Source organism: Anas platyrhynchos, chromosome 6 (assembly GCF_047663525.1).
Source record: "Anas platyrhynchos isolate ZD024472 breed Pekin duck chromosome 6, IASCAAS_PekinDuck_T2T, whole genome shotgun sequence".
NCBI lineage: Eukaryota > Metazoa > Chordata > Aves > Anseriformes > Anatidae > Anas > Anas platyrhynchos.
Genome location: NC_092592.1, coordinates 3166694 through 3190743, shown reverse-complemented (window position 1 = coordinate 3190743; position 24050 = coordinate 3166694). Strand labels below are relative to the sequence as shown.

General features: G+C 37.3%; 1 long non-coding RNA gene across 1 annotated transcript in view; it reads right to left on the bottom strand.

The window, feature by feature from the left end:
* Positions 1-5598: 5598 nt before the first annotated feature.
* The window catches only part of LOC119718628 (uncharacterized), a 50695-nt gene continuing 32243 nt past the window's right edge, over positions 5599-24050 (bottom strand). The window contains exons 7-9 of the long non-coding RNA XR_011810401.1: positions 13445-13506; positions 6679-6737; positions 5599-6092 (exon numbers count right to left, since the gene is read on the bottom strand). This is a non-coding gene — a long non-coding RNA (uncharacterized lncRNA). The remainder of the gene's footprint in view (positions 6093-6678; positions 6738-13444; positions 13507-24050) is intronic.

Sequence of the window (24050 nt, the reverse complement as noted above, 5' to 3'; positions counted from 1 at the left end):
GCTTTGGAAAAGAGGGCAGGCCACTCAGAAGTATTATAAGGATGTTGTAAGGATGTGTAGGGACTGTGTAAGGATGTGTAAGGAGGACTAAGGAGAATCTTCATCCTTTACTGGATGCGGGGGGAAACTTAGTGAGGAGAGATGAGGAAAAGGCTAAGGTGCTTAATGCCTTCTTCGCCTCAGTCTTTAGCGGCAAGAACAGTTGTTCTCTGGATACCCGGTACCTTGAGCTGGTGGAAAGGCATGGGGAACAGAATGTGGCCCTCATAATCCAGCAGGAAATGGTTGGCGACCTGCTACAGCACTTAGATGTACGCAAGTTGACGGGGCCAGATGGGATCCATCCGAAGGTACTGAGAGAACTGGCAGAGGAGCTGGCCAAGCCACCTTCCATCATTTATCGGCAGTCCTGGCTATCAGGGGAGGTCCCAGTTGACTGGCAGCTAGCAAACATGACGCCCATCTACAAGAAAGGCAGGAGGGCAGACCTGGGGAACTATAGGCCTGTCAGTTTGACCTCAGTGCCAGGGAAGCTCATGGAGCAGATTATCAGAGTGTCATCACGCAGCGCTTGTAGGGCAACCAGGTGATCTGGCCCAGTCAGCATGGGTTTATGGAAGGCAGGTCCTGCTTGATGAACCTGATCAAGTGACATGCTGGGTGGATGAAGGAAAGGCTGTGGATGTGGTCTACCTTGACTTCAGCAAGGCTTTTGACACAGTTCCCCACAGCATTCTCCTCAAGAAACTGGCTGCTCATAGCTTGGACTGGTGTATGCTTCGTAGCATATTCGTTTATTATAAGACATTGCACCTTTGAAACTGATGGCTTTAGTATTGTATTGCTACAAGGTGTTTCTCTGCCAACATTGGCCAGTAATATCATATAAGCTTGATAGTTAAGATTTTATAAGGCCACTTATGAGTTTCTGTAGCATGAAGTTCTAGTCCCAGAAGTGGAACAGCTCTTACTCATATGGCAAATTCAGAGGACCACCAAGCAAGCCAGACTGCTAATGTGGATGTGCTTAGGCAATAATGAGTATCTTGTTTTATATCTTTATATCTTGTTTAATATTGATGTATCAGGCATCATAATTTTGCAGACCCCTATTATTTGACACTCTTATAGAAAGTCTCTATTTTAGTTTTGCATACTGCTAGTAACACTTATGTGACACTAACCAAGAGCATGGAAGTGCATTTTGATGTTTGCCATTGAGCAGTATACAAAACAACACTTACGTAGTAGTAATACCTTATATCACTGTATTGCAGGACAGATCACAAACAGAATCAGCTTATCTAATAGAGAGGCACAACAAATATAAATTCTTTTAGATTTAAAGATTCAGTGGCTCAGTGCCTGGATGACAAGAAGGATAAAGATCTCTTGATGTGACATGTGTGTGACATGTGACAGGCAACTTTTTACATTTTTTATGGAAAAAAAAAAAAAGCTAATCAACCAAAGATGGAAAATTTGAAAAATTACTATACCTTTATGGAAAACAATTAGCTGCCATTAATACAAATAGCAGATGTATTGTGTGTACTTGGTGCTCAATTCAAAGACACTCTGCGATGTCACTGGGCTTTAAAAGGAAAATCAAGACCAGTTACTGTTTGCATATTTCGTATGTAATCAAAGGTTGAATACAATCCAGAGATTCACATTCGCTGATATCTCTACTCAGACGAATGCTACTTGGTGATTGGCTGCAGTTGGCCTTCAAAAATTTAGTAAAATGATGTGTTTTTGAATGTACCAAACACAAAGCAGTATAGTCAGTGATGACTATACACTAAACAATTTTGCAACTATAAGCCTGCAGTTATAAGTGTGTTATTCATTTCTTGCTTTCAATAGGCTGTTTCACAGTATGTACCTATCTGTCTCAAATATTTGTCATGTATGTTTAAGAACCTGGGTTAAATAATGCTAGTTTTCAAAACACTGAATGCACACAAAGTTATCCCGAGAAAGAGGTATGAAGAGGTAACGAGGAGTGAAGACTCCAAGCAGGGATTTTGGACTGGGCAAGGAATAGATGAAACAGAAGAAATTTATGACTGAAACAGGGCAAAAACTGTTCCTTTTAGGAGTGGCGTTATTATAGAGCAGTTTGTGTCATGTATAAGTAGTTTATATTTTTAAAACATAGTACCCTTGCACTTCTGAAACAGGCCCCAAGCCAATCTTATCTGGTTTCAGATAACCATTATTAATTATCTCCTCTACTTCCAATGCTTCAGGAAAGAATAGGGGTCCATTATAATAGGTTTTATACAAATGGCTATTACAAAAATTCTCCAACTGTAAATAGCTCACACACGGAAATGGTGGGGAAAGAAAAATAATATTCTTTGTTTACTCATAACCATCCTCAACATAATTAGTTTAGTAATTTAAAGAAAACCTTGAGCTGGAGGAATTAATAACTTCATGGTTATTCAAGTCATATGGCATGTGATATATTTCTTGATTACAGCAGGACTTGCTCCTAATATCTAAAACTTATTATGCCTCTGTGGCAATTAGGTATAAAACAGCTTCTGAGAAGTCTTTCATAAGCTACTCTACTTGTCATTAGTTCTTTAATTTTATGGTCTACACTACTCAAATACGTGCATCATGATCATTGGCAAGAAAAATTCATAGACAGTACAAAGTCAAAGAACTGCATGTGAACAGTAGAGAATGAGCAACTGTCACACTGTCTCGGAAAAGATAAAAGTTATTGGGATCCTTAAACTCAGCTTTTACGTTTTTTTGTTTGTTTGTTTGTTTTTTCTGTTATTTATTATTATTATTATTATTACTATTATAAAGATAGCTTGAGGCATTACTATAATTATATGAACAGCAAATGAAAATCTTTGTAATCTCTTAGGACAACTACAAATACAATTTTATAAAGAGATGAATAGAACTTGCCAAATTCAATTTGTATAGACAACAAACAAGCAGCTGCTGCAAACAGCTTGCTGTCTGTTCATTTTCCATTTGCCATTTTCATTTAAAATGTTGTATGTCAGCTACTTTCTAGACAAATAACAGGTGCTTCTACAAAACAAATGGATGGAGCACTTGAGTAATTGCATACACTATGGAATTACACACAGCACAATAAATAAATAAATAAATAAATAAATAAATGAATGAATAAATAAATAAACAAAGGCCCCCCAGTGTGATCATTTTAAATTCTACCTGAGTAAGTAGGTCCTTTTGTTCATATTTATTTACAGGAATTTGTATTTATTAAATTTGAGAAGTTACCTTATTATCCTAGATCACATTTAAAAAGACACTCTCTGTCTGTCTCTACATTACTGACTGTGACAATAAATCAAATAACAAAAGAATTAAAAATTCATCTTCCAATTTAAAACTGTACATATTCACTCTCAAAGCCTAAATTTACCAGCCCAGTTTTATTGATAGCTTTACTGTAAAAAAAAAAAAAAAAAAAAAAAAAAAAAAAAGAAGTAGGGAGAGGAGAGAGCGAAGCAGTACTAAAATGGTCTAAAACAAATCTCTCTAAACTTCTCACATTACTGAAGAGAAACAATAAAACACTACCTATTTTCTGTTCACAGAAACTCACAACAAAACTCTGAACAGATACCTGAGGATCAGGGAATTGGCCCACAAGGCAGACATCCTGGTGGGTGTCTGTTGTAGACAGCCAAACCAGGATGAAGAGGTGGATGTGGTCTTCTATAAACAGCTGGCAGAAGTCACTCAATCAACAGCACTTGTTCATAGAGGACTTTAAATTCCTGGAAAAATGCTAGAAATACTATACAGCTCAAAGGAAGCAGGCTAGGGGATTTCTAAAGTGCATAAAGACAGCTTCCCAACTCAGCTGGTTAGTCAGCCGGCCAGAGGGGGTGCCCTGCTAGACCTGCTGTTCACAAACACAGAAGGACTCATAAGGTGGACTGGCAGGGAAGAAGAACAGCATGACTGAACAGGGAACTTTTGCTGAGTGTCGGTGAGAAAAAGAGAGTTTATGTCCAGTGGAAGAAGGGGCAGGCAACATGGGGAGAGTACAGGGAAGTTGCCAACATATACAGAGAAAAAAACAGGAAGGTCAAAGCCCAGCACGAGCTCAACCTGGCCACTATGGTTAAGGATAACAAAAAATGTTTTTACAAATACAATTACAGCAAGAGGAGGAACAAGGAGAATCTTCATTATTTACTGGATGCAGGGGGGAACTGAAGATAAGGAAAAGGCTGAGGTTCTTAATGCCTTCTTTGCATCTGTCTTTACAGACAGATGTCTTTACTAGCCAGACCACTTATCCTTGGCATACTCAGCCTCCCAACCTGGAAGTCTGGGATGAGGAATAGAAGAAACCCCCCACAGTTCAGGTGGGAACAGAGACCTGCTGCTCCACCTGGACCGTCACAAGTCCATGGGGCCAGAAGGGATCCACCCGAGCTTGCTGAGGGATTTAGTGGGTGTGATTGTTGGGCCACTTTCCATCATCTATCAGCAGTCAAGGTCAACCTGAGAGGTGGACCATGATGACTGAGATGACTGGAGACTTGCTAATGTGATGCCCATACATAAGAAAGGTCGTAAGGAACACCCAGGGAACCACAGACCTGTCAGTCGGACCTTGGTGCCAGGAAAGGTGGTGAAACCAGTGATCTTGAATGTAATCACACAGTATATGCTAGACAACCAGGGGATCAGGCCCAGTCAACGTGGGTTCATGAAAGGTAAGTCCTGCCTGACCAACCTTGTCTTCTTCTACGACCAGGTGACCCATGTGGTGGATGAGGTGTTGATGTAGTTTGCCTAGACTTCAGCAAGGCCTTTGACATGGTCTCCCATAGTATTTTCCTGGAGAAGCTGGCAGCCCATCAGTTGGACAGATACACTCTTTGCTGGGTTAAACACTGGCTAGATGGCCAAGCCCAGTGAGTGGTGGTGAATGGAGTGACACCCAGTTGACCACTGGTCACCAGTGGTGTTTTTCCACTGGGGGCTGGGGCCCATCTTCTTTAATATCTTTATTAAAGATATTAAAATAAAGATATTAAAGATATTAAAGATATTAAAGATTATTAAAAGATTATTAAAAATAAATTACATTAATTAAAATTAAATTAAATTAAAGATTATTAAAATTAAAGATATTAAAGTGCACAGCTACATGGCTAGTGTAGCTGTGCACTGCATCAACAAGGTTCAAGTAATTCAGGTCAGTCCCTTTCTGCTTTTACTCCCCAGGTTTGGCTTGCAGGATCTTTTATCTGTCTTACAACATGCACTAACTTGCATAAAATAAACTTGATCTTTCTCTGAACTGTATTTTTGGAATCTTTTTATATTAAAGACTTTAAAAATGAAAATATAAATAATTTTTCATTTTTTCTGCTTCTTCCTCTTCCATACTCTATTAGTACTCATTTTATAAGAGAATAATCTCAAGAAGTCAGTCTCTGAAAACACAAAAAGCTGCAAGTTTCAGATCTATGTTTGATCTGTGAGAGTGTGTGGTCTGTGAGACTGTGAGAGTGTTAGTTACACTTCTCACTTGTCAAAAGGAGAAAAATTTTAACCTCTCCCTATTTTTCCTAGTACTTGAACCTATTAGAATGATTATCACAACTAGAATGATTATCACAACTTTAACCCAGATTCATGAAGCTTTGTACTCCCTTACACTTTTCAGTGGAAAAACTTTGCTGATTTAAATGAGCCTTCAGTGAGCTGAAGTCTCACTCTTTCAAACTTCAAAACTTCAAAAGCAAAGAACAATCAAGGAAAGAAGTTGGCACTCCTCTGCAATTGTGCATCTGTTGTATTGAATAGTCTTCACATTAATCTGAATAATAATCCTTTCCAATTTGCTGATAAAGTGACATTAAAGGCAGTGACACATTCAGCTTGGCCCCACAATTAATTTTTTGGCACTTTAGAGTTAATGCATCATCTCTGCAGAGCCTCTTCCAATAAAGTTTTTGCTGGCAGCAGTGTCTGTCCTTGTGAGGCATTAAGATGGTGAGAGGAGTCTCATGATGTAAAGGACAGCAGTGAAATTGCTAGACTGTCAGCCTGATGAGATCTTTCTGAAAAGAGCAAACAGTTCTGATTTAAATCCAGCTGGAATGTCATAGAGTTTAACTCACAACACATTGTTTATCTCACTCACAACACATTATGTTAATTAGATGGTGACAGCATCAGAAAAAAATCAAAACAAACAAACAAAATCTTTTCTACAGGGGATGGTTTAGGATAGGATAAGACAGTGACACATGAAAACCTCTGAACAAAAGTACATCTGTTATTTGGCAGATTAAAATATTAAGGATTTGTCCATATATTTGTTGTTGTTGTTGCTTGTTTGTTTAGTTTGTTTTTATCTCATATACATACTGTCTGCATAACCATTTATTGCTGACAAGTTTTCACAAAACAAAAGCCAGCATAGACAGTACCGGGCAAGGAAGAGCAGAACTTTCCTGTCTCCTTCTGTGCCTAATGGCAAACAAAGAACTGTCTCACTGAGTCAACAGAGTCACACTGGTGTAAAATTAGGGAAAGCAAGGGGAAATATAGGCTTTGTGAATTATAAAATCTGGAGTCTAAAAGCTGTCCATTTGGCTCAGTGAACTAATACTGTAATCTCTCTGACTGCTAGTGAATACTCACCAAGTCAATGAAGAGCTCACATTGTCACCTGTGGATCAGCTAACAGCTCTTGATGTATGCTACAGAGAAATCATCAGATGTTACTGGAAAGAGTACTTGAGCACTTTACAATAATATTTAATTGTTTTTTAAATAATTTAAGATGTAAAGACAATAATTTAAGATGTAGAGACAACTACAGAATGCTGTAGAAGCCAGCAGGGGATGGGAAGGACTGAATTTGCTGGTGACCATGCAGAACATAAAACAAATGGAAATGTATCATGTTAACAGGGAAGTAGGTGAAGTAGAGAATGCCTCTTAAGGATTACAAGCCACATGCCAGTAAGGGAACACGGTCAAAAGCAAGAAGGAAATGTACTGTTTTTTGAATCTGAAATGTCTCACTGCATGGTAGCCTGTTAGTTCAGCATCACCAACAGGCATCAGCTGCTTTGTCAGATTCTGTTTTCCATCTTCCTGAGCATGTGGTGTGCTCCCTATGAATATTTTCAACATGTTGATTCCAGACCAGCTGGCACAGTACTTGCTGCGTATTGAATGTGGCAGACATACAAAATTGTTTCCAACATAGTGAAAGGGCCCTCAGTAAAAAAAGTGGATGCTTTAAAAGAGGATTGTTTTGTCCTTCAATCCTTTTTGATAGTCAAGCAAGCTGTAAGTAGGAGCTCTATGGTTACCAATGGTTACTCAATGAATAGTGCACTGGCTCTAGAAAGTTTGCTGAGATTCTCCAAATGCTGTACCAGAGCATGTGCACCAATTTATTTATCACCCAGTTTCAATAAATAACTTATCTCATGAAGCAGAAAGAATAAAGTAGACTTAGGAAAATCTTATATATATATATACATGTATATATGGAATAAATAGAAAATTTTAAAAACACATACAAGCTCATTGTAATTTGTGCCATACACACATTAAGCACAGACTCTCTCAAGAGAGGTTTGCTGCCTGCCTGTGGCCCGTATTCTTGACATCACAAGGAGGCTACCGAGACTGGTCAAGCCAGGTGGTTACAGCTGAGGCCATGACAAAGAGACTCGGAAACATCAAAAGGGACTTTATGTCCTTTGGAATGATGCTGAAGAGATCAGGAACACAAGCAGTGTTCTCATCAATCCTTCCAGCTGGACACTGGGATCAGAGGAGGAGGCAGTGTACGGATCAGGTGAATGATTGGCTGCATAGCTCATGCCACAATCAAGGTTTCAGGTTCTATGATCTTGGCATGCTTTTGAGAGACGGAGCATTCTGACACAGGAGGGGCACACCTGACCACATGAGGCAAGAGCAGTTCGGGTAGCATGCTGGCTGGATTCACTAGCAGGGCTTTAAACTAGATTCGGAGGGGAGCAAGTAATACTGGGGGAATTCACATCAAATTGTAATTATGAATACTGTAATTCTGGTTATGGCCATACTACTTGTTTGCAGAAGACAGGAAAGAGTCAGGACAGTTTTATAGAAACATGTTCTGTTGTATTTAGGAAATTTACTGATTTTGTAAACACAAACCACTAAAAAATCTTAGTTAAATGGCTTATAAATGTGAAAGTAACTGTCAAAATTAATTGATTTTGTGTCTAAGGATAAACCATATGCCCTCCTGCACAGCAATGAAATTAGATTAGTTTCTGCAGAAGTACAGGAGTAAAATTCTCTGAAAAAAAAACTGTCCTCTATGCAGAGTTGATTTAGTGGGACAGTTTCTACCTTTTCTGACTACTTTATTGTCTATTCTTACGTACAGTAAGACAGAAACCAAATATCAGGGTGCAAAGACGATCCATACTCTAATGAACAAAAATTCCTTTCCATTTCCTCATATAGTCAAAATTTCAGTGACAGAACTGTAGAGCTGCAGAGAACATTAACCTTCCAGGAATGACCCTGTCAGACATACAACCACTAGGTCAGGTAGGACCTGATTCCCAGCACCTTTATGTGGCAGCATTAGACTGCAGTCATGAGGTCTTCATGCAGAACCAAATTCTCCATTATTTGTCTTTTCCTACACTCTAAATCCTGTCTTTCCTCATGTTTTTCCTTATAATGAATAAAGACAACAGGAATAGACAGAGAATTTGGAAATTTTCTCTTGCTCAGCCAAGACTTCAGCACTTATGTGAGAAAGAAGAGGAAATGAGAGGCAGATAGTAAACAGGCTGGGGAAGCTGCACTGGAACACATTCAGAAGAAAGAATGATGGATTAAGTCTTAGCATGGTACTCTACAAGTCATTCTTATAGTGTCACAAGTCTATCCGTTGATAGTTACATAGCAGATCCTAACAGGATTTATAATACGTGGAAATTCCAAATTCAAATACATCATTTGTCCAATAAACTGAATTACAGTCTATTGGTGCTGCAGAATGATAGCTAGCAGAACAACTCATGCTTTTTTAAGCTTCTTAATGCAAGGGCAGAATGTTTGCCTACCCAGATTTTTAATATTTTCTGTATATGTTAAAAAAATGGAAAAAAAAAAAAAAAAAAAAAAAGACAAATTTATGTGTACCTTTTCAAATTTATGTGTTCCTTTTATTTACTGCTTCAATTTTCAGCTCCTTAACTGGGTTTTTGCTGTCACTGTCGCTCTACAGGTTTAAATCAACTGTCCCAGGTATGTGTAGTGGCAAGGCTTTTGTAGTGGGGGGCATAGGGGTGGCTTCTGTGAGAAGAATCCTGAAGCTGCCCCATGTTAGATAAGGGGCCGACCGCTGGCCAGAGCCAAGACAATAAGCGATGTCATTTGCATTTCTGTGAGAACAGATTTAAGAAATAAAAAAAAAGAAGTGATGAAAAACAAAAAGAGGTGATGGGCACATCACCAGAAAAAGAGGTAATGGGCACAAACGGGAACACAGGAACACAAGGGGTTCTCTCTGAGCATCAGGAAGCACTTCTCTACTGTGAGGGTGATAAAGCACTGGCATAGGTTCTCCACAGAGGTTGGGGGGTCTCTTTCCTTGGAGACCTTCAAAAGCCTTCTGGATGTGGTCCTAAGCAACCATCTTGAGCAGGGGTTTAGACCAGATCACTTCTAGAGGTCCCTTCCAACCTCAGCCATTCAGTGATTTTGTGAGATAAAAATGAGACACTTTGCCCAGTGATTTTGTGCCTTCATTGGTGAAAACATGTAATTTTGAGAGAAATATAAGTTCTGTTCCAGGCTCTGGGAATAATACAATTAGAATCTAATTAGAGACAAGAATCTAATTAGAAAAATGAAATGGAAATAAATGGAAATTTAAAATATTATTCTATATTGTTTTTCAACATTAACTAATCTCTTTCTTGAGACGAGCCACACATGACAAAGAACTTGTCACAATTAGTGGCTTAAAACTCATCTGATTTGACTTAAGTTGTTCTGCATCACTCACACTAGCTCAGAACCTAAGCAGAAGAAATTTATGAATCTGAAGCTTTCCTGTTGTAAGACACTTTCTTACAGTTGAGATGCAACAACTAACAGTATGATGCTCTTGCCTCCTTTTTATCAGACCACAGCCCCAGTTCACACCCAGCACAGTTGGGTAATCAGTTAAAGAAGTGATTTCTGGTTCTTTATTGGACTACATTACTGTGCTACCTGATATACAGATGAATTTGAATTAACCATGTGCTATATTGTATAGGACAGTTTAAAATCTTTAGTGTCTCTAGGCAATGGAGTAAGACAAAAATGAGAAAACCCCTCACAGTTCTGATTCAGGTTTCCAGTAAAAGTTCCAGTCCCCTTTTCCGAAACTCCTCTTTGAATGTCATCACATTTCAATTCAATTCTTAATATTATCCCAGTGTCATGGGTGCACTTGGTTTCCTGCTGACCTTGTATCTGACTCCTAGTCTTACTGTAAGTTTATATTGCAGGAGTACATTTTTTTTTTCTTTAGAACTTTTTTTAAATCCTTTACTATTTTCGCTGAAATACTTCAGATCTCCAAGTCAGATCTACAGCATGAAAAACTTTAGTCTAAAAAAGATAAAAGCTCCTAACTGTCACAAATAGGATTTTATTGCAGAAACTCTTGGGCAACTTAAATAGACAATACGAGGAGACCAGGATGAAATACTGTAAAGTATTTATTGTAAAGTATTGTAGATGCACTTAGAAAGAGTAATCTTTTATTTTTTTAAGGTGACAGCAGTTTCTCTTCTGAGGGCTAAATGTTTCTTTGACATCTTAAAGCATTATACTTTCTAAAAATATTTTTTAATTAGTCCTCTTGCCTACTGTCTGTAGGATCTCAGAGAATAGAATGTATGTATATTAGAAGGAGGAAAATAAATCATTGTCTCCTGTGATTTTGATATCACTTTTATTAACGTGTAGTCTTAATCTCTCTCTCACGAAAGCCTTTGAATCACAGTTTGTAATGATGGCCTGATGACTCTTGTGATGAATGATTCTCACTGAGTTCCTCTATTCTAACAATCATGTAGTGTGCTTCAAGACATGTTCTTTGTTTTAATATACTTCCTAAATGTACTTGATTTCATAGAGCTATCTAGAATGAGTGCTTGGTTTAAAACAAACCACCCAGTACATCATGAAGTACAGACAAAAATCAGAACAGTCGCACACGTGATAGAGACCTTCAGCCATCATGAGGTTTTGGTCTGCAGTGTGTTCCATGAGTGGTAGCACATTTTCAACGAAGCATTGTGGCTTTTCTCCAGTTCCCTAAAATGTGAATATACTGACTAGTAGAGAACTTCCATGTGGAACTAAAAAATCTGGATGATATCACCAGCAGTAAAAGGTAAGGAGTTATGAGAAGATTAAAATACCTTTATGAGTTTATGGTATTTAACCTCAGTCAGTGTTTTATGGGTATCCAACCTTTTTGGTTTTTGCTTTTATCTAAGGTAGTTGGCTCAGAAATTGCAGAGTCCAAGAAATAGTTTAGCAATAAATAAATCCTGTTAAAATTCTTAGACCTCATTTACTTCATTAACTGACAACCATTCTTTATTTCCTCTTCATCCAAAGCAGCCCGAAAGCAATAAAATTCCATGCATTCTACAACTAAAAACAAATTTAAAGATAACAAAAATAAAAACAAACAAACAAAAAATGAAACCAAACCAACAACAACAAAAAAAAAAAATACAAACAAAAGGCAATGAAAAAACAACCCCCATTTTTTCCATTTTTCAGAGATTTTTGAAGAGGATAAGGAACTTTCATGAAAGGACAGAAAACCCTGAAAAGACTCTCTGGGAGTCCTTTCAATTATTATCTTTTTTTCATTGATGATTTCATTAATGGAAGAATTAGCTGTGTTTGAAGGTATGCAACATTTGTTATTTTTTTTCCTTTTTTTTCCAGATCTGTAGAGAATGGTTTACCAAGCTCTGCTGCAAGTGACAAGTTGATCGAGCTAGGAAAAAGAACATTTCATCAAGTCTTGGCAAAATAATTTTACAGTCATTTCTACAGTACTAAATTTCTTCCAGTACGAGAGAACAACAGTTTTCCCTGCACTGAGGTAACTTATGTTTGTGTATGAGTTTCAGCATTGGTTCATTTTGATTTATACAATAATTTAATTTCCCTGTTATGAGAATAAACAAGGAAAAATATTAGATCATGGCAATGGACCTTTTGGTAGGAATGAATATAATACTTATATAGAACAAAATCACTGTTTACAAGTTCTCAAAAGAGAACTGTTTTTGTGGTTGGTTTTCTGCTTGGGTCTTTTTCCTTAGGCAAGTATCAAAAAATCAGTTAGTCTGATTATATAGAAGTCAGAATGTGTGCTTCTGAGGAATGGAAGGAATACTTGTAACTACAGCACCCCTACCATCATGGTAGAAAAATCTGCTTACTTAATCAGTGTGCAAATTCTGCTGACAACTATGCTGACAGCTTTTTAAGTTGTTAACATACTTCCCAGAAGCGCATCCTGTGGTCCCAAACTGAAAGGAACTGGTCTTGAAAAGGAACATAATGAAACTGCATTATTGTTTCAAATATTACACTTAAAGTCATTTTTCCTTCTTTCCTTCATCTTTTTTCTTTCTTCTCAGATTCAACCTGTTGACCTCAGAGTCCCTCCAATCACATCTATTCTACTCACACTGACATGGAAGAATTTGAAGAAACAGAAAGGTAAGAAAAACAGTCACTTGGGCATGTCTTTTTGCTGAAATCCTGGGGATATACCAAACTAAGTGACATCATGCACCAACATTTCTGAGAGGTGAAACTAAAGGTGAATGACCTGTTGATAAACTCAATCACAAGCAGTTGACAGATTTAATTATCTTGTCACCAGTTCAAGCGCTGCCTTATTGTACGTTTCACTGAAGCACAGGCTGACAGTAGCCAGAGGAACTGTGTCCCCACTTCTCCCATTCATCCATCATTAGTATTCATTCTGAGTTAAAAAAAAAATAAAAAAATGTTTCTGGCACATTTATCCAAGTTGTCAGCAGAATTCCTAACATCTCTGTTACCTTCCAGGTGTCATGACTGCTCATTTCAAGTCAAGAAGCACTCATCTCCCTTAGTCATTTTTAAAAGCAGAGCAGATTACATGCCCTGACTTTAATTTTTTCCCTCACGGCACACAAAGTAATTTCTCTTAGGCTCACAGTAGTTCTTCTTGTCTTCAATACTTATTACTAAGAGATCAGACTAAGAAGAGGAGAAAAAGAGTGTTTCTGACAGAGGCTTTGATACAAAGCCCTAAATTCTTAGATGTTCCCAGCTTCTCAAGATAAAGTACAATATCTGCACTTACTTGCTAAGCAGTAGTAGATGCACAAGCCCAGACATCAGAGATAACAAAAGCATCTAGAAGAGCTGTGAAAACAAACACCAATACAAAAACAAGGCATATTTGTTGTTGGTTCATAAAAACAGGTGGATGTTCTGTGTTGGCCAATAACGAAAAGTCCAATTACATTAAGTATCTAGGTGTAAGCAAGAACTGGAACTTGACAAACCTTCCCCTGAACCTGTTCTTTCCCACAGAAGGACATGCCACTGTGCACCAACTACACCTTCTTTAAGGTTCACATGGTACACGATATGCATCCATAATGATGCATCAGCAATATTCTGTTATGACTAAGTAGAGAAGAAGCTATTGTTTCAAACTAAGTTACAAAAACAGAAGATAGAGCAAGAGTAGCTTGGGAACAGAGAGAAGGCTAGTTTGAAGAACTGAAATTTTTAAGTAAAACAGAGAAAAGCTGGTCAAAAAGAGAACAACTACTCCAAGTGAGGAAAAGTCTGCCACTTTCATAATTTTTATCAGTGTAATAATTGTGAAGACTTAAAATTCCATTTATTCCATATGAAATGAGCCTATTTTCTACACATACTTAATGTTAGTTTGTAGAATTTGGCTGGTGTAGCCAGAAATCCACTGAAGATTATGAAAACTATTTTTAAGATTCCAGCTGCTTATGTATGCAAGAAATTAATCCGAAGCAGAATATCCTGAGCTTCATCCTTTTGAACTAGTTTTCAGAGCCAAATGAACAGGTCTTGGAAAACACTATAGAAGCTGATTGTGCCCATTAAGTTTTTCATGGACAATGCTGCATACTCCTGAGCACAATGAACTGTTACTTTATCTATGGAGATGTTCCTCCAGAAGAGTATTCCTGTATTCTCATGTCTGAATAGAAACATGAGGACAGCATTGTGGTGCTTTCAGGGGCTGTATGACAGAAGGATAGCTGTTCTTCAACTGTACATGCCGTATCTCTGGAGCTGCAAAATCCATTCTGAATACTTTTTTTTTTTTTAATAGAGTTTGTCCCATTCGAAATACATTTTTTAAAATAGTGTTTGCTTAGTCTTCATTCTTAAAATCTTGTGTTACCATTTTGCATATGTATACTAGCTATATCCAGTAACCTCATGAAACCCGTATGTATGTCATAGAAATTAAATTAAATCAAACAGAATACCTGGGCTTAAATTTCATTATTACCACAATGAAATAGAACATTGCCAGAGTTAACCCTCTGCTTAGAATACTTAGAGACATGACACAGCTCTAAAGAAAGGGAGACAGTGGTTAGGATACTTTGGAAGCCAGTCAGAGACAGTTGATGATAATCCAACCACAAAGCAATCTGTTGGGTCCGACATTAACTACCCCAACATCTAATAAATCCCAGTACCATTAAAGTACCCAACAGAAATCATGCAATAAGACTACATTTATGCTACATCTCCAGGGAGTGAACCAATGTCTGAGTGGTAGGGTGCTATACAGGCCCAATTTCATTTCTCTGTATGGAGACTTGGCATTTTTTCTAGAGTAGTTTGCTTGTGGTTTGGGTTTGATACCTACTCTGTAGTCTCTATGTGGACATTCCCATGTAGTTCTTAGTTTCACAATCTGTAAGTCCACACTGGCCTGTACACAAGTTTATCTGATACCCAAAGTAAGCTGCAATGATCTGCTTCAGTAACTTGCCCAGTATGTTTTCTATGTAGATATCTCATCGCTCTTCTTCCATAAATACAACAACAGTAATATGTGACCATAGAGTCTTGATACAGCAAAGAAGGAAGCAAATATTTAATCATTACTGTTGCCAAAGTCTTTGGTAATGGTGGTTTTTTGTTTGTTTGTTTGTTTTAATAATAAAAAGAAAAAATTCAAGTGTTGAGGCACTTTCGAATGTAATCTCTCTCTTTTTATTAGAGACCACAGTGTTAACTAGCTCTAATGATTGAGATCACATGACAAAAAATTTTGCCATTTGACCCATTTTAGAAAAACTTTCTATTGAGATCCATTACATCGTTTTATGCAAGAGTAGCATTTAATAAACAAATAAAATTACTAGAATGGTCTTTTTTTTTTCTTCTTCTAAAACAACAGTATTTAAGCTAATTCAGTATTGATAAGCTTACATCATGCCATATCACAAGTGAAAGCAGATACACACGTGTAGATTCCCTTCTCTGACACCCAATATAAAGTGGCATTACATTGAGAAAAGCAAATGCAACATTAAAACTGTAGAATCTTTTCTTTGTCAAGGATTCTGGAGAATTTCAGGGAAAGTAATATGATTTTCTTGATTCTCAGCTGACAACTGGGGTTACGAAAGAAGACAGACCTTAGCCATGCAGTAAAGATGAACAGAATTACACTAACAAAGGTGAGTTCTAATGCTGCCCACTAGTAGAAATGAATGGATTTCTATTTCACTTGACTATATTTTTATACTTCCTTGGACTGTGAAGTAGCTTATTGTCAAGAAGCATGTTCACTGAAAACTATCCAGGGAAAGCACAAATAATACTAAAAGCAAACAACAAAGCAAAAACAACCCTAACAATAAAAAGGAGCTCTGTCCTGTTACATCTCCAGCTTAGTTCTCTTGAAAAGCAAAATTCTCATTCTTTTAGTGAAAACCACACCCTGGTTTCTGAAAGGTTGATTGCAGTCTAACTGCTTTCTGGTACATATGGTCAGCATCTGCCTTAGTAAACAATGACTAAAGAACTTTTTTTCTGTTAATCTTTAAATAAGTCTGTCCTCTTAATCTCAGTTAGCCAAATGGAGAATAACCTTACCTAACCTTATGGATATGAGAACAGTTGTAGTGCCAGGTGTTACTCTGTAAACTTCAAATGTAATCACTCTTTGAACAAAACTACAAAAATTTCAACTATGGTCTTAAAAAAAAAAAAAAAAAGATGTTATATGTGCCCTATCATACCAAAAAGATGGTCTGTATTGAAATTAATAAAATATTGATTCCTCAATAAATTGCAGAGTTACACTGTAGGAAGCTTTTAAATAAATATATAAATAGTTTTCAATATGCCAACTCATTAAGCTTAATTTGAACAAATCTCTTTGTGTCATAGCAGTGCATCAGTGATACAGCAGCACTTATCAATTAAATTACTTCTCATTAAATTTTTAAAAAGAAATGAAAACACAAGAGTTAAAAACTTCAGTACACCTAAATAACTAAACTTAATAGATACAACTTTAAGACAGTGCATAATTTATATATATAGGGAGAAAAACAACAGGAGAATACTTCCCATTTTTAATCAAATGGTATTGAAAGAGGAGGTGAGGCTGAGTACATCCATGACAGTAGAGAGGAGAGGGGGCAGATCCTCCTTTGGCATTGTATCTGAAAACAGTTTCTGCTCTAGTTTAGTTTCTAGACAGCCCTCTGTCTCCACTGACCACACAAGGATCCTGGGGAGAATTGAAGTGCTGTATAACCTTTATGGCGTTGTCCCGTTATCAGACCATGGGCAATCATAGGTGAATTTCTGATTAAAGGAAAGGGAAATTCTATGTTCCCCTAAGTGGTATCAAGTGCTCAGTATTGAAGCCCAAACCCTTTAAGTCCATTCTTCCTCCAGATGATAACAACATCATTTGTTTTTTATAAGCAGGTTCTTGCTGATATTTGATTTAAACAAAGAATAGAAAAGCACAGGATAAAAGTGTGTCACTTCCTTGCAAACCTAATTCTATTACTCTGCTTTCTCACTGTTGTTTTGACCAACATGTTTATTATTTCATAGAAGAGGAGTATTCATAGTAAAAATCTGAAGGAAAATGACATTTTTTCATTTTTTTTGTAATTGAAGTTATTGTTTTGCTACAAACTTGCAGTCTTCATTATTCTTATTTTTTGTCCTTGTGTGTTTACATCCCTCAGGTTTGGGGTGGAATAAATCATCAGGTGGAATAGCAGGTGAGGAGGAGAATATTGGCAGACAGATGATAATGCTGCTTAGCTTTCTGAACAGGAGATGCTTTTCTGGGCAGCACATTGCCACCTACCAGCAGCTTGGCTGAGCAGCACATTCCCCTTTATGGCTGAAGCATTTCCAACTGCACTGAAATGCAACGGGAACGGTGGAAATAACATGCAACACTGCAAGCTGCACTTAGCAAGTGCAGATGGAGATCTCCCTGGGCTCATGCAAAATAAGAAACTAAGGGCATGAGACTACCACATGAACTAGACAAAGCCCAAATTTCAGCATCAACACTAAAAGGAAATTCAGTCTACCTTCATGGTGGTTTTGTAGCTTTACTTTTAACACCTTTCCATGCACAATCACTGAGTGCATTTGAGAGACCAGTAGCATTAGGGTTTTTAAGTAGTTGACCATGTTGCAAGGAGTAGTCTGATGCTTAGCAATTGTTTAGAAATTCAGACATAATTAGGCAGTTCCTCCAAATATACTGTTGTGCAGCAAATTGTTTAGGAGAATGCAGCTACAACAAAGAAGCTTCCAGAAAAATCTGAAAAATCTACCTGGCCATGTGATGAGAAATTCTAAACTGCGTGAGTCTTTAAAACGTGATCAACTTTTATTCCTTTCTTGCAGGGAAATAAGAAACTTTTTCAGTGTGCTCAGTGACCAAGGTGTATCTAGTTAAGCACATGGTTTCATAAATCCAAGCTCTTGAGGTGCTAGCTATTCTGAGAAAATAAGTCTTTGGAAATTTCTTTATGAAGTCTTCAATCTGAAAATATTTTATCTAAAAAATGCTACTTTTTAAAGTCTTCTGTGCATGAGCAGATTGACTATGAATCTCTTTTGTCACACCTGTAGAACTCTATTTACCATATATAAGCTAACAGTGACAAGCACTCCTTTGCTCTGCTCTGGGCTAAGAGCCAGCTGAAGTCAGCTGCAAGCAGCTGGCTTGGCTCCGGTGCACCTTACACTCTTTCCCACCATTGAATTATTACCAAATTCATCTTCTTAACAAGTCATCAATCCTTCATTCTGCTGCCCTGTGCTGCCCTGAGAAGCTGTCATCAGCCCAAGCTTTTCCTGTTGGTCTCTGCACATTCCCTAGTCTTTCCATTTTTTTTCCCAGCTGTGGATAACATATTGAAGAAGGATCCTGTAAACATCTGTGTCAGGTTTATCATTCATTTTAAATGAAGATACTGTTTTAGTATAATATCCAAGCTGGTAAACTCCTGACAGACTCTCTGAGATGCAGTTTCAGCACTAAAGCAAATAGGGAAACCAGAAGCTTCCTTATCAATTGCATTCTATAACAAAGAGAGAGACAAGAAAAAAAATGTTTTAACAGAGGGGAGCTTGCAGAATGACAGGCAAGTGGAAGAGAATCTACTAGGAAATGCTACTACGGGAGTGTCTAAAAATAAGTATTTCTATTTTAAGATTGAAAGAAAGCACAAAGTACTGCACGACTACGTCCTTTTGTGCAACAAACGTGCCAAAGATCTATTTTTTGATGTGTTTGTTTTTTAAAGCAATTATTTATACAAATAAGAAAAATTGAAATATTGAAGTGAAATCTGCAGCTTAGGGGTTGAACAAGAGCAATTCAGTCCCTTATCCATAAGGACTGATTCACTGTCCTGGAACCGCCTCAAAATCCCAGTACATCCTACGCCTTCTTCCTCTTAATCGAGTAGCAGCAATAGTTCAGACCCATGGGCCATCTAGGTCGCAGCCAGAGAAAGAGATATCCAGTGCTATCCAACAGTCATTTGCAATATTCCACAAAGGAAAGGGCAGCCAGCCAACAGACAGTAGCCTGGATTTGGTCTGTAATTCACACTGATTAAGGGTACAACAATGATGACCTCTGTCTGATATCAACTACAGAACACTGACATCACTGTTCTATGCCTTAGCTTTCAGTTTGAGATGGCTAGACAATAGCTGTTGAGAAATACTATCAGCTAAGATAGTATATCTTAACATACAAAATAACTTTAACTAAGAAGCAGAAAGATTTCTTGGATTTTGGCAGTCCTGGCTACCAACTTGAAAGGAAATTGTAAATATAACAAACACTCAGGATAAGACCTGAGTTTCGTAAGAGGACTGTAGATTCCAGCCAGATATTTGATTGAAACAAGGAGCATCCTTCTATCACTAAGTTTCGTTAGCTAATAAATTTTCAAACTCCTATCGAGCTGATGAAAGTCACAAACAAAACACTGTTTTTGGTGGCCTTCCTTAAGCACAACGGCGGTTTCCCAGATAATATTCCTCACAGCCTCCTCATCGTCTAGCACTTATCTTCTGTTTGACTTTGACTATGCTATTATAATAAAATGCATTGCAGAGCAATTTACCATTAAGCTTTAAGTCTGTGAAGCATGTTGCAATGATCTTTTTTGCTTGTGTTAAAGGACCATGCCAGATTTAAGAACATGACATCTCATGGCATACAACTTGTCATTTGGAACACAAATGCATGTTGCAGTATGTCTGGTCCAGAAGACAGAAGTTTCACATGGTGAAACTAGTAAATTAACCGATATTGCAAGATGACCTCAGATAGCTTCACTGCAAAACACTCCCTTTCAGTAGACTGATTTAAGTAGTCAGAAACAACTTTCGGAGAATGAACCACCAAAATAAATAAAAGCCTTTTGTGTCCCATATAACTTTAAAGAACCAAGAGCCATGTCAAACAGGTTGCACATTTTTTATCTCAGGTGTTCCTTGGTAAAGAAAATATACCAAGTTTATATTATTTCCATAAAAGGTCAGCTTCAGTGAAATTTCATTTCTCCAAGGCTAAAGAAAAGAAGAAGAAAAAAAAAAAAAAAAAAACAGAAAAAGAAAAATTAATCCAGGCAAAGTTTAGCTACAGTTGCATATTGTACACAAAAACTACTCTCCGCCTCCCACCCCTACATCCACCTTTTAAAAATCAGCTTGCCAGTTGCTATCTCCAACACATTCCTTGAGAGTTGAGGCATATCTTCTAATTTTTGCTATTTTCTGAAGCACCGGACATGTGCCATTTGCAAGCACCTTTTAAAATAGAGTTCTCCAAGGACAGCTTATACAGCATGCATCCAAAGTTTTAATAGAAGTAAAGGCAAAGACAGCTATTTGAGAACAAGATACGGGTATTGATCCATTAATAGAGTTTTAATCTTCACATAGATTATGATTAGACATTTTTCCTGTTTTAATAATATATTACATGAAGGATGGAATAACATTATACTGAAAAAGTACATTTGCTTCCAGTTTGATTAAACGTAGTCTGTCAAAAATACTTTATCTCCTCCAGTATTCTTCCCCTTAAATTTTTGTTTCTTTTGTTCTTAATAAGCACAAAGCCAAACGTTAGTGCCCTGAAATCCTTTAAGAAATGGAAATTCAATCCTCAGCACACATGCTTTTGTCACACGTTTCTGGTTTTATTTTATTACAAGCCACAGCACCAACACAAAGCTTGAGTACAAGCACAATATTTCATGACTGCTGCAAAGTAAGCAACAAAATATAAAAATCTGTTTAGTAAAAAACTCGAGCAGTGTCTGCCTAGCTATAGTGGTGCTTCAAATATCTTCGGATTAGTGCCAAAGTAGTGCAGTATATGATTTAACAAGCACTTCAAATGAAGTGTTTATTTCATTGGTTATTTTATTTCATACACCATTCCCCCTAGATCTGCTAAAACATTTGAGAAACAGTAAAATGTAGTGGCAGACACACTAAGCCATACAACAATCTACTGAGGACTTTCTCAGACAGAAAGCTACACAAGGAACAATAATGAATAGCAAAGAAAAAAAAAAAAAGAATATTGTAGTATGTTCAAGGAGCCAAGGATGTAGGCAGAAGAGGAGTGATCTTTTGGCATAAGGAATAAATTTAAGAAGCAACAGCTTTAGCTTTTAGATCCTGCCTCATCTGAACCAAGGCTTGTTGGACACTGTAGAAAAAATTCTTTTGATGTCCACAGGTTAGCAGTACTTTGCCTGAAGCCATCCAGGGGTGAAGCCTGATTTTTTCTTTGCTCAGGCTGCCAGCACATAAACCTGAACAGAAAAGGTGAGGGCCATCAAATTAGAGCAACAAATTTGCTGATTCCCAGAACACAAAAGACAAAATACCAGGAATCTTCAGCAGAGATGTATCCCAAAGCAAAGAAGTGGGAGGAACATATACTGTGGAAGTGCTTATTTCACCCTTTCTTTTTCCTCCAAACCTTGTAGACTTACACCACACATAAAATAAGAACAATGATGCCTCTCTAAGTATGGGAATGGGAAGAGGGAAGGCTGCTAGGCACAATGGTCAGGAATGTGATTCCAAAGCCAAACATAAACACCTATAAGTTTGTGACAGATCATCTAACCAGACTGCTTCTGAGGAGTGGAAATAATAGAGGCTATCTTATAGAGATGCTTTGTAGTATTGATGATTCTCCAGGCTCTTATTTTTTCTTCACAACAAACTGCATTTATTAATGCTTCTGCATTTGCTCTGTTCTAAATTCCCTAACTACTTGCATCTTTTCCTCATGTAGGGTTCATTTTGAGGGTTCACTTTCTTTCTTTCTTTCTTTCACATACACACATTTTTAAAAAAATGCAAACCACAATGAGCTGAATATTAGTTGGACTCTAACTACAACTCTACTAAGCTAGTAGTTTTCTGTGCCTACCAGCAATTGACATCCATGCCTTACTAGAAGTACATAATCTACAAATTTCATAGGCATGAGTAAGAAGATGTCAGCTGTCCAGTTGCCTGCCTGTATGAATAGCTCTTCCCCTTTGTATTCTTTTTCAGCAAGGTTTTTGACCCATTCTCATCAACTCTTCCTATTAAAAATGATATAGAGGAAATTTGTTTATTCATTTCTGACATTTGTGGGAGTCTTGTTCATTCGTTACTAACAAAATAGAGCATGATTAGTCATTAGCATGTTGCCTAGCAATGGCAACAAAGAAAAAAAAAGAACCTCCAGTGCTCTGCAGCAGGCACAGTCCTTTGAAGTGTTAATATTAAAATTTCTGAGAATGCAACAGAGTTCCTGTGCCAGACAAACAAACAAACAAACAAAAAAGTGAGGAAGAGGCCTGCAAAAATGGAAACAGAAAGAGGGAAGGGAGACATTTCCTCAGTTTTCCTGAAATTTTTAATTGGTATTACTCAATCAGTTGTTAGCATCATTATTTTTAATTGCTATTACTAACTTTACAAATTAAATACATTATTTTGTAAACACACTAGTCCTTCTCTGAGAATGTGTTGGGAACAGCCCTGAGCAGGAAGCACCTCTCCTATGAAGACAGGCTGAGGGAGTTGGGGTTGTTGAGCCTAAAGAAGAGAAGGGTCTGGGGGGACCTTACAGTGGCCTTCCATTACCTAAATGGGGCCTACAGTAAAGCTGGGAAGAGACTCTTTATCAGGCAGTACAGTGAAGGGGACACGGGGTAATGGTTTCAAATTTAAAAAAAAAGGTACATTTAGATTAGGTACTAGGAAGAAATTATTTATTCTAATGGTGGTGAGGCACTGGAACAGGTTGCTCTAAGAAGCTGTGGATGGGATGCCCCTGGAAGTGCCCAAGACCAGGTTGGATGGGGCTTTGAGCAACCTAGTCCAGCAGAGGGTATCCCAGCCCATGGTAGGGGATCAAACATGATGATCTTTAAGGTCCCTTCCAATACAAACCATTCTATGTTGATAAGACAGGTGGAAAATTTAACCCCTTAACTAATACTCTTAAGCGTTGAGTTTGGCTCCTAAATTCACTAGGAGAATATGGGAACAAACAAACAAACAGACAGAGAGACAAACAAACAAAAAAACCAAAACCAAACAAACAAAAAAACCCTTTGAACAGTCTTTCTTGCCATTTCACTTTAGCTGCAGTGACTCTGAATCTAAGCATAGTCCTGTAAGAGTTAGGAGGAGGTGGGAAGGAATAAGTAAAGGAGCAATAAACAAGATAGCACTTTACCCTGAAATTAATTCAGATCCTATGAAAGAACAACCTTCACGTGACAGACTTCTGGGTGCCATAAAAAGGTGGTTGTTAGAATATTACAACAAATTTCCATAAGACTAGAAGCTTTGTGCTATCTCATTAACATGGCTAAAAAAGTAAATATCACTCCTGCAGAGGTTTTAAAAAATATTAAACAACAATAACAACGAAGCTATGTTTCAAAAGAAAAAGCCAACCTTTTTTTTTTTTTTCTGTGAAACAGATGCTAAGCTTTCCAACAAAATTTACTCAAAGAAAACAACCTTTTTGTTTTGAAAATTAATTTATTAAATGCTCTTTTAAGGTTTTAGAAAATAAATACTTAGTGATCAACAACATATTTCCAACATATGGCTTAATTAAATCAAATTGATTTGTAATCTTACAAAGATACTAAGGAATAAAACTAGCTCCTTAGCATTTAGAAAGGTCGCTCTTTTTTCCCCTGATTAAAACTCATAATTAAATTACAGCAGCTATGTTTTTCATCAAGGAAGTAGTTAAATTACTAATTTTATATAAATACATTACATGCTAGCTCAATAAATTAGAAAGAACAAGGATAATCCGGTTAGAATCCAATTCAGAGGAAACTGTG